The sequence below is a fragment of the Lycorma delicatula genome, chromosome 2 (assembly GCF_047948215.1).
Source record: "Lycorma delicatula isolate Av1 chromosome 2, ASM4794821v1, whole genome shotgun sequence".
Taxonomy (NCBI): Eukaryota; Metazoa; Arthropoda; class Insecta; order Hemiptera; family Fulgoridae; genus Lycorma; species Lycorma delicatula.
In genome coordinates this window covers 78,114,565-78,125,694 of record NC_134456.1, presented here as the reverse complement: position 1 = coordinate 78,125,694, position 11,130 = coordinate 78,114,565, and the positions used below count along the sequence as shown (strand labels likewise).

At 31.5% G+C, this 11,130-nt stretch overlaps 1 protein-coding gene across 1 annotated transcript in view; it reads left to right on the top strand.

The window, feature by feature from the left end:
• Nucleotides 1–2,484: 2,484 nt before the first annotated feature.
• LOC142318914 (limbic system-associated membrane protein-like) overlaps nt 2,485–11,130 on the top strand; it is a 1,021,193-nt gene continuing 1,012,547 nt past the window's right edge. Inside the window, exon 1 of the mRNA XM_075355580.1 lies at nt 2,485–2,582. The gene's annotated coding sequence lies outside the window, so the exon portion shown is untranslated. The remainder of the gene's footprint in view (nt 2,583–11,130) is intronic.

Here is an 11,130-nt window from a genome sequence, read left to right as displayed (position 1 = left end):
ACGCATCAAAAATCTTAACTAGAATTATATAAAGAAGAATTGAGAGGAGAGTGGAAGACGTGTTAGGAGAAGACCAATTTGGTTTCAAGAAAGGTATGGGGGCAAGGGAAGTAATTTTAGTGTTCAGATTAATAATAGAAGGAAAATTAAAGAAAAACAAACCAACATACTTGGTTGGCATTTATAGACCTAGAAAAGGCATTCGATAACGTAGATTGGAATAAAATGTTCAGTATTTTAAAAAAAATTATGGTTCAAGTTAGATCGAAGAACAATTGCCAACATTTACAGCAACAGTAAATTGAAGAACATAAGAAAGAAGCAGTAATAAAAAAAAGGAGTTCGACAAGGATGTTTCCTATCCCCGTTCATTTTAATCTTTACATAGAACTAGCAGTTTATGATGTTAAAGAACAATTTAGTTCCGGAATAACAGTACAAGATGAAAAGATAAAGATGCTACGATTTGCTGATGATATAGTAATTCTAGCTGAGAGTAGAAAGGATTTAGAAGAAACAATGAATGGCATGGATGAAGTCCTACGCAAGAACTACCGCATGAAAATAAACAAGAACAAAACAAAAGTAATGAAATGTAGTAGAAATAATATACATGAACCACTGGATATAAAAATATGAAGAAAAAGGGTTACGGACGTAGAAGAATGTTGTAATTTGGGAAGTAGAATTACTAAAGATGGACGAAGCAGGAGCGATATAAAATGCCAAATAGCAGAGTCGAAACAAGCCTTCCTTCATTCAGAAATATAATTTGTTTACATCAAAAATGAATTTAAACGTCAGGAAAACATTTTTGAAAGTATACGTTTGGTGCGTAGCTTTATATGGAAGTGAAACTTATCCAAGTTTCACTTCGATCGTCCGTACTACGATCGTCCGATCGTAGTACCTGAGAAGAAAAGATTAGAAGCTTTTGAAATGTGGTTCTATAGGAGAATCTTAAAAATCGGATGGATGGATAAAGTGACAAATGAAGAGGTGTTGCGGCAAATTGATGAAGAAAGAAGTATTTGGAAAAATATAGTTAAAATAAGAGACAGACTTTTAGGCCACATATTAAGGCATCCTGAAATAGTCGTTTAATAATGAAGAGACAGGTAGAAGGGAAAAGTTGCGCAGGCAGGCAGCGTTTGGAATATGTTAAACAAATTGTTAGGTATCTAGGATGTAAGATGTATACCCAAATGAAACAACTAGCACTAGATAGGGAATCTTGGAGAGCTGCATCAAACCAGCCAAATGACTGAAGACAAAAAAATGTTTATTACTCGTTAACAACGTTATTTTTTTACTCTCCATCATTTGCGGATCCTTCAACAACTACTATAATAAAGTTCTGGAACCTATTTTTTTTTTCAATTTTTAGTTCATATTTTACATAAAATCAAAAATTTACCTCTTAATTTGAGTTTCAAGATTTATAGTCTAGTTCAACTTTACTGAAGACGCAGATATCAGGGCGAAATCTTTCGCCATGCGACAATCGATAATGAGACCTCCCAAACCTCTCTTTATAACAACTTTCTTCTTTATTTTCAACAGCAAAAATATCCTGAAAATTAGTTATATTCTTCGTGAATCCCCCTGCATATTAGTTAGTTTTCAAAAATAAATTTAGAAATCCGGGAACTGCTGTGCACCAGATTCCTCCTTAAACCATATAATTAGGAAATTTCTTAAAAGAGAAAATTTATCTACTGGTAAATCCATTTATTTTTCCCGGTTTCCTGGCTATTCATCTAAAATTATATAAAGTAAGCTCCGCGAACATGAAGACTAATGAATTAAACCATAAACATAAAGTACGGTTAAGAGTTAGTTTCCTCTCGAACTCGAAATGTTTTTAGTGTTTTAATATATTTTTCTTTTTCCTCTTTTACCCTCCGGTAACTACCGTTCATATAATACTTCAGAGAATGAATGAGGATGATATGTATAAGTGTAAATCAAGTGTGGTCTTGTACAGTCTCAGTTCGACCATTCCTAAGATGTGTGGTTAATTGAAACCCAACCACCAAAGAACAGCGGTATCGACGAACTAATATTTAAATCCGTGTAAAAATAACTGACTTTACTAGGACTTGAACGCTGGAACTCTCGACTTCCAAATCAGCTGATTTGGGAAGGCGAGTTCACCACAAGACTATATATAGTTTACTATGATCTATTTTCTTACTGAATGAATAAATGATCTTTAATTTTCATAAACAACCCTTTCCTGAGTTTTATTCTTATAGAACTTATTAATTTTTTCATCTACTGCGTTGCTTTTTTATAAAGTAAAGCAATTTCTAATTTTATTTGTTCTCATCGACATTACATTATGCAAATTATTACTACTTTTTAAAGTAAATTATATACTGTATATGTAAATTATAAAAAAAAAGAATAAAATGATAATGTATTTGTATGTAAGATAGTAGTGCATAAATTTGATTTTCTAATTCTTTTTCTTTCAGAACCGATTCCAACCGGAGAGCCCAGATTTCTCTCTAAAGGTCAGAATTATCGCGTAGTGATTGGTGATACAATCTTGTTGCCGTGTGCTGTAACCGATCTGGGTAAGTAATATTATTGAATTATAGTTATGTTTTATATTTTACAATTATTTCAACTTAACAAACGAAGGAAAACTAAAGTTATTAATCATAAGTAGATAATGGAATAAGTAAACATCTACAGAGATTAAATGCGGTATTTAAAGTTAAAAAAATTTAACGTTTAAAGACTATATTTAAAATTGATCTAACGTAGTTCTATATATGTGACTTAAATACTTAAATAATTAAAAAAAACAATTTATTTAATATCTATAAGTTGTTCTAAAGAACCGAGGATGCAAATTAACAACGATACAACAATTTATATGCAAATATATACGAGGTGTGACAGAAAAGTAACCAGCTGCGTTAGGAAAATAAAGAAAAAAAATATTTGGAATAACCTTGAGACATCAAATTTTGTGTTAAACTTGGTGAATCTACGAGTTTAACTTAAGAAAAGTTGCAACGCGCTTTTGCGGAACATTCCGTATCAAGAGCACAAGTTTATCGGTGAAAAATAGATTTTTTCAAGAACGGAAAACAGTGGAAAACGAACGAACCTCACTCAAAGTCTCGTGAGGTCAGACCGTCGATTAACAATGAGACTAGTGAGTAGTGAGTAAAATGATTCACATTTTACCCTTCATCATATTTTAACTCAAGATTTGGGCATGAAAGAAGTGAGTTTAGCCTAAATGTTGCCAAAAAAACCTTTCCACTGAACAGAAAGAACCAGAATACTGTGTATTTGATCTTCCCGACAGAATCGAAAATGACCAGGTCTCTTCAATGGTGCGATTACTGGTAATAAATTACGGATTTTAAAATAAAATCCAGAAAAAAAGTCAATATCAAGAGTGACATACTGGCTCTTCTCCTCGACCAAAGGAAGCTCGAATGAGCAAATCAGTTTGTGTTTTGACAGCATGGGAAGGGTTTACATAAAATTTTTGTCCGGAGGACAAATCTTCAACCAAGTTTTTCATAAAGAAATCCTTGAAAGGCTCAGCAAAAAGGGTACTTAGGGTCAGACTGCATATTTCAAACACTTAGATACTCCACCATGACTACACTCTCTGTCACACGGTCATCTCCATCAACCAGTTTTTGATGAAAAAAGGGATTCCAGTGGTTTCTTCGTCCTTCTATTCCCTGATCTTAGTTTGTATGACGTTTTTTGTTTCCCAGGATCAAAACTCAGTTGAAAGGTCATCATTTTGGTATTTTTTTTAATTGTTTTAATTTTGTTTTTTATTGTTTTTTAATTGTTTTAATTCCAATTAAATCATTACAGTATCGTTATAAAGAATGGGAAACTCATCTTCCCCAATGTATAGCTGAAGGGAATTTCTTCGAAGGTGATTATAACATTGATGTGTAAAAATAATATAAAATTAAAAAAATCAGTCTCATTACTTTTCTACCACACCTCGTTGATGTTTCATCGTTTCTGCTTCATTAATCGATCTTCTAAGAATTGGTGAGTGGGTTTTTTGGGTTGTATATAAATATACACAAAAACAGGGCCTTACTCGTTACATATAATATAAAGTTTATCTGTATATATTCGATAGAAGCTGTGATATATATAAAGCAAGTTACTGTATCATGTTATGTGGATCATATGCCATAGCTACTGGTGTTATAAACTAGGAAATTTGATTGTAAACGTTTTACTCGTAGTTATTAAATTTTTTACTGCATGTTTTAGTTGAATTTCATGCGAAAATAAATGACAGATAGAAATTTGTAAATTTGTTACAATGAAAGCCATATCAACTTAAACGGCTACACAGTAGGCAGTGTAATTGGTTTAACCTATGGTCTAACAGCTATCTAGTTACGGTTTGGCAGAGATCGATTAATCAGAAAAATTTGATCCAAGCGGTTTTGTAGTTCGTATTCTCTGTTTCGAAGTGTTTAAAATGTTTATATACTCGTAACTAGTCCTCAAAAAAAATCTCGTTAGCAAGAATGATTTAATTTTTTTTATTCTGAATTTTAATTACATCTTAATGTACTTTTAGATTTTGTATTTTCATCAAAATAAATTTACAAAATTCCTGTTTAAAATAAAATTAATAAAAACAAAAGTTCTGAGAAACAGCAAGCTGAATATAAATTTTTGATTATAAGGGATAATTTTTTTTTATAATAATAATAATAATTTTTTTAAATCTTTTTGTATGGATTCTCAATTAGCTTGAAAAATAAATTATTAATGATATCTTTGTATGCGTAAAAATTTTCATATTTATTATAGATAGGAATACAAATCTATATAAAATAAAATTTGATTATTCATTTTTTACTAGCAATCTAATTTCACTTTTAAAAATGTGATTTAAAAATTATTCGCTTATATTGAAAACATAATTTTTTTTCTGACGGATGAAAACGCGTTTATATTGGGCAAAATATTCAACCATTGAATGAAGTGAACAGATTCATACAAGAAGATATTTATTTGTCAGTGGTGTTTAAACCCCAAACCACACAGGAACAGTAGTATTTGTGGCTGAAAACACCATTCATTACTTTGTATTTGCTGCAACAGCTAGTGCCAATGTTTTGAAGTAGTATTGAATAATGAATATACTGTACAAATGCTTGCGATAACCGCAGTCAGGAATGCAGTTAACTACCCTTCCTACAATTTCTAAACCAATTCTAGGCCACAAACAGGTTGCGCTCAACCGATTTTGATTAAGTTTTCTGACGTTATTTTTCATTTCATTCATTCAGGCTTTTATTTTAACAATATAAAAATAGATATCTTTATAAAATTTCCCATTTTATATTTTTTCAATGAAATTACGTCCTACTTGTTTTTACATTGCATAAACACGTAGTACCACGTATAATTTGCATTTTGTATTGAACATAGTGTATTAGAGAATATAAACGCGTTTGAAGCATTACTTATTCAGACTTTACAACACGTAACAGGCTTATACATATTTGTTGGATAAATAAATTAAGGGAACCTAATAAAAATTCTTTTTTTTTTCTCTATTAAATGAATGCTATAGAGAAATACAAAAGATAAGATAAAAGGAAAATTGTATAGATAAGCAAATTACGAATAAAAATAATCAGAAATATATTTCGAGCTTTCACTAATTTTAAATTCTTTGTTTTATTTTCCTTTTATAAAGTCGAATTTAAATTTTTATAACGTATTAAACTAACTGTAATATTAAGATTATAAAGCTTTTTACTCATTTAAACTGATTGACCCTCGTTGTTAATCACAGCAGAATAATTTATTATTAACAATTAGAAATCACAAAAATGGATTTTATGTCAAAAAACCATTATTTTACTGTGCTACGGTTTTGTCAGGGATTATCTAAAATGATAAGCGCAGTTATACAATTATGATGAAATTATTAAAACTGTTTTATTATGATTTGTATTGTTTTATAATATTTTGGTTTCAATACATTTATAAATCTTTTCGTTAATAAACAACATTCTTATGTCAACAAAAGTATCAGCATGCCTTTTAGATATAATTTTTAGAATTATACCATATAGAATGTTTAATGGTGCAACTACCAGTTCAAGTTACTTGTGTTTTTTAGATAGATTTCATGAGAAAGCTACCTACCTATTGTAATGGGTACCATGATTCGACTTCCGGAAAATTTCGACATATCTTCGCTTTTCATATCCACCAGACCCCAAAACCACCGTCAGCTCAAAAGTTTATATATATATATAAACTTTCTTGTCCATTTTCTTGTGGACACGATAACTGCCGTAAGTTTGCGCCAATCATTTTCAAATTGTTCGTTAAAAATAACTCTTCTCAGAATCTCGGTCGAGTTTGTTAACGGCCAAAATGAGACCATGGCGGTGGAAATGCTTTTCGAAAAAACAAAATATCGCTATAAATTTTATTAACTAAAATATCGAATTAGTTTAAAGTTTCTACTATTCTTTAGATAAGGACCTAAAACTTACCTAAGTAAAGCTTTATGATATCACCAAGCATTGGCGCAGGGGGTGAAAAAATGGAGTTTCGAAGACAAAGAAATCATACCTCCCTTAATGAGCACAATATCTAATCGGTTTAAAGTGTTCGTTAGTCCTCTACAGATTACCTAAAACTTTTGTCTGAAACAATTTTTGATATGACCAACCCTTACGGCAAGGGATGACCAAACTATTGCTGGAAATGTAAGAAGATGGGGCTTGTCGAATGCCAAAATTTAATTTTTTTCACACGCAACCATTGTCGTATTGAGTAAATTTGAAGTTTTTCTTAACTTTAAGGCGAAAGAAAATCTTTTTTATCCCCTACTTAGTACCTGTGAAATCTACCTCCGCCTTCCGGCGTGCCGAAAGGGATATTATTTTATATCGAGTGATTCAGAAAGATTTTCACAACTTAAAAAATATATAAAAATGTATTATGAAAACTTACACATTCGGTTGAGGTCTCATTTTATAGAAAAAAAAAAACAAAAGTTGTCTCCGAGAATTCACTTTGGTTCGATATGGCTTCCATTTGGAATGCGACATACATCCGGCCTGAAGTCGATTTCATTCCAGACAGTAGCCTGCAAGTCCTTTATCAGGCAGTCCTTTTACCATTCAGTTGCCTTTATCTCTGCAGCTGCAGCGTTAATTCTAAATCTTAGCACAACAATATCAGCTGGAAAAAATGATACATAAACCTGATTTTTAATGAAACCCCACAAGAAAAAATGTAGCGGGACCAGATCTGGGAAGCAAGGTGGCCATGCAAATGGACTTTCATGACCAATCCACCGACCTGGGAGTCGAGTATCAAGAAAATCTCGGATTTCTAGATGGTAATGAGGTGGTGCCCTGTCTTACTGACAGTAGTGGTGTCCATCTTGGTTATCATCATCTAACTGAGGGATTAAAAAATTTTGAAGCATTTCCAGATAAACGATTCCTTTCACGGTTGCTTTCTGGAAGAAGAACTGTCTGGAAGAACAACGAATCTCTACGAAGGTTAGGTGCCTAGAGTAAATTGTATATTTACAGTTTCTGACTTAAACACACAGTAGCCCGTTCCACACACGGTAAATGTATCCACTTTTAATAACACTGGTGCAGCGCTGGTGGTCGATTAGGTAATAATGAACTACGTGAAGCTCAAAATTTGTGTATTTTGCTATGAAATAAGACCTCAAACGAATCTGTATGTTATCTAAATAAATTTTTATATACTTTTAAATTTGTGAAGTCCGATTTGATTCATGTTTCATTAATTTCTGTTTTATTTATTAAGGTTTGCTACTTAAAACTATTAATTTAACCCTGTATTTCTTTAAAATTAACTGTTTAATATTTACACTACCGTATATATTTTTTGATATGCTTAAATTTACCGAAAAGACAGGAATTTTGTATTATTTAAATAGTATTTCTTTTTTAAATATATTAGTATGATTATTGTATCGCCCAAAAAATTCAATCAAGCAAGAATTAATATATTTCCGTTTGTGCCTCATTAAACTGTATTACATAACATAAAAAAAAAAAATTGTAATTTAATAATGGAATAAAATTAATTTCTAGCCGATCTGAGTAAAATGTGTGGGAACTAACCTCAAATTTTGTAATTGGAATGATTACTACATTTCACCAATGAGCTTTTAAAGTAATTAAACAAGACAGAAAAACCATAACAAGTGGTATGTATAGTAGTTAACACAACCCGGGAAGTGATGATAATAAGTACGTACGGAGACACATCATTAGATGGTGAAATAAGTATTACGCTTTACATTTAAGTTTTTATATATAAATTGTGTATTAATAGTTACATAATTAAAGTTTAAATTAATTAAATTGTTATTTTATTGAAGTTATTACCAGGAATGCATTTGGAGTTTCTTCGGTAATAATAATCAGTAGTAATTTTGAATGAATGTAATTGTAATAAAATTTTGGCTTCCCCTTTACTGAATAAAAAATACAAAAATTGAAAAAACTGACATATAGAAAAAATTAGTTTGAAGTAAAGTATAATTAAAAATAAAACTTAAAAAAATTGTATACTATACTAACAATAATATTATTGATTTTCTTCTTTTTTTTTTAATTTAGCTGAGTTTTCAGATTACGCTCTCGTGAGCGAACTCTATTACGTGTTATAATATATGTTTACACATTTTCTTAGATAACAGAAGATAAGGGTAAAAGATTACCTTAGTAAAAATGTTTTAAAATACCAAGTTTTTTTATTACTTTCTATCAGTTAAAAGTAGGTTAATGTAATTTATTTTTCTACTAGTTCAACTCTGTATAAAATTTATTTTTTGTTTTGTTTGTATCCTATGCACAGTACTTTTAAAAGGGTCTTTCTATTTTTACTGACCTTAGATAGCGATTTCTAATTATACTATTTTACATAACAGGACTTTTAAAATTTAAAAGCAATCATAAAATTTAAAAAAATCTTTGATTTCAATTTTTGAGCTTAGAACATTATTGTGGTTGATTTATAAAAAAAAAAAAATAATTAAATTTACAGTTTTTGTTTAATTTCAAATGGAATATTTTATTTCTATTACTAAATATGCTTCTTAAAAATAGAAGAAAAATTAATCAATAAAAACATTTAAATACCTATCATGTTTTCTTTTTAATATTTTAACGGGGTGAGTATAACCGGTTATTCCAGAAAGAATATAGAGAAAATAAAAAAAGAAGAATCTAAAAGGAATGACAAAGGGATTCTTTCTAGAAAAGGACTTACTTCTGTAAGTCCTTTGTTATAAAAAGTACTAAAGTTTTATGTAATAATTTCCTTCTACGTTTAGAAAAACATAGAAGGCGGGAACAATAACAACTTACTACTCTTTAACAAACAAAAGGACGGTCGTATACTGGTTCTGCAGATCAGGAAGTATAAGTACTGTCGGGAACCAGCGGACCCGGCAGCGTGCGATAAAAGCGATAATAATAAGCGTTTGATTACAACGTGTGAAGAGTACGTCACGAGTACTCCTTTTTGGACAGTAGTTGAAAACAAGAAGCTGTTCTGTGACGTATTTGTGAACAAAAGTGAAAGTAACAGTATTCTATTCATTCGTAAAGCATAGGTTAATTTTTTTGTAAACAGTAAAAGTAATAATACTTGCGGAAAGTGAATTGTAAAAATTTTTTATTTTTCTATTTTTAATTTAATATTAAACTAATATTGTTAATTATAATGTTTTTAGTAGACGGGACTGTATTTTGGTATTTATATTTTGATAGTCATTAAATGAATTTGGCCTTTTTATCTCAATTACTATTTTGAATGCTACGTATATTTATTATTACTATTTCATTTTATACATTGTTAGAGTAATTAATTATATTTATAAGAAATTTTTGCGCTTATTAATCGCTCAATATTTTTTTCGAACGGCGAACTCGTGACAATATATTTTGAGAACAACCTTATTTTATATGGAATTCTATCATTTCTCAACTTCTATTTCTTGTTAATTTATTAAATAAAATTGTTCAGAGATTTTGTAGAATTATAAGCAGAAAACAACTTAACAGAAATGGAGTTCTCTAACTTGAATCTTCCATTTTTTTTCACAATACATAAGCTGAACGTTTTTTTCTTTTTAGCCACCGGAACCACCGTTAGGTATTGCTTCAGAGGATGAAATGAAATGACATCTATGTAGAGTGTGAAAATGTCATGCCTGATCGGGATTCGAACCCGAGACCTCCGGATGCAAGGCCGAAACACTACCACTCACACCACTGCAAGCTGAAAGTCTACCCTTCTCCAACTACTGTGTAATGTACTAGTCGGTTGGGTTTGCATTTTATATACTGTACAAATGTATCATGTTATTAGTAATCGGATGATTTCATCTGGTTAGACAATACAACAAATTCCGCTCGCCCGTCTCGTCAAAGCCAGCCGACAGTACGGTTGACAAAGATAAGGGAAAATCTTCAGCTCACACAGACTGCTCAGTAACTTGTGTGGTCCAAGGTCATCTCGCAGGAGGATATATAGTCACATCATAAACTCAGTACTTCTCTATGGAATCACGATTTGGGAAATTGCGCTGGAGGACTGGAACAGGCGCATCCTGGAAAGGGTCCAAAGGAGAATAGCACTCAGGATCGTGTCTGCCTACTCCTCAGTCTCAACACTGGCTGCCCTAGTAATTGCTGGAGTTCCCCCTATCCGATAGTTGCGGTGATGAGGTGTAACATCACTACGGTAGCAAACAAAGTAACTGCTCGGGTGGGCATGATACAAGAGTAGCAGAGGAGATGAAATCAATCATCAACCGGGCGTTGGACCCACCGCATAACCAAACAGGTTGCACCATTGGCCGAAAATTTTGCCAACTGAATTTCTGGCCAACCCAGTTCTTAACGGGGCACGAGGTCTTCCGGTTATGTCTTTTCGCGAGGAGGAAGGCTCTCGATTCCGAGTGCTTAGATTGCGGAGAATATTACTCCCCTGAACGTGTTGTGTTCAGGTGTCGATGGTGGATGGTTGAAAGAGTCATCTGCGAACAAATAACTGGACCCCTCGATGTAAACACGATTGTACCGAACA